The sequence below is a fragment of the Sinocyclocheilus anshuiensis genome, unplaced genomic scaffold (genome assembly GCF_001515605.1).
Source record: "Sinocyclocheilus anshuiensis isolate Anshui unplaced genomic scaffold, SAMN03320099.WGS_v1.1 scaffold489, whole genome shotgun sequence".
Classification (NCBI taxonomy): domain Eukaryota; kingdom Metazoa; phylum Chordata; class Actinopteri; order Cypriniformes; family Cyprinidae; genus Sinocyclocheilus; species Sinocyclocheilus anshuiensis.
Genome location: NW_015537958.1, coordinates 198887 through 199563, shown reverse-complemented (window position 1 = coordinate 199563; position 677 = coordinate 198887).

Here is a 677-nt window from a genome sequence, read left to right as displayed (position 1 = left end):
CATTTTGAAATCGGACATTGTGTTACCATGGAAATGGTACTTTAAAATCTTTTGGCGGTCTCCTCCCCCTTAGTGGGTGGTGTCAAGTGTCATATTACAAAATGCATTACAGTCTTTTAAAATCAGAACTTTTTATAATCTTGACAAAAAACATATTGGAAAGGTCTGAGCCTCAGGATTCCATATGTGGTGGTTATTTTGAAATAGAAGTATTGACAGAGAAATCTAGACATTTGTGACAGAAAAATGCATAAAAAAATTCAATGGAGTTTGGATGGCACCCGGTGGCTGTTTGTGGTATAACGCCTTAAATAGAATCTCACAGGAACCTCAATTTTTTTCATATCAACTTCAAATTTGGAACATAACTTATTTAGACATAAGGCTTTAATTTTATACCAATTTTAGAGTAAAACCTGTTATGTAAAATATTTATTATATATAAAATAAAATTAATATAGTGTATTTTATTTACAGTAAATTTAAACTTCTATAACTTTTTGATACTTTTTTTTTTGACAATTTTTGCAATCTGCTGATTTTCTTCTTCAATAAGAGACCAACCTTGTGTCTGTATTCCAAAGTGTTCATAAATTACAACAATTTAAGTTTGGATAGTGCACTTTCATGCCTATTTTTAAAAATGGGGGGTGACAGTTAAGGGGTTAAGTTGGTCT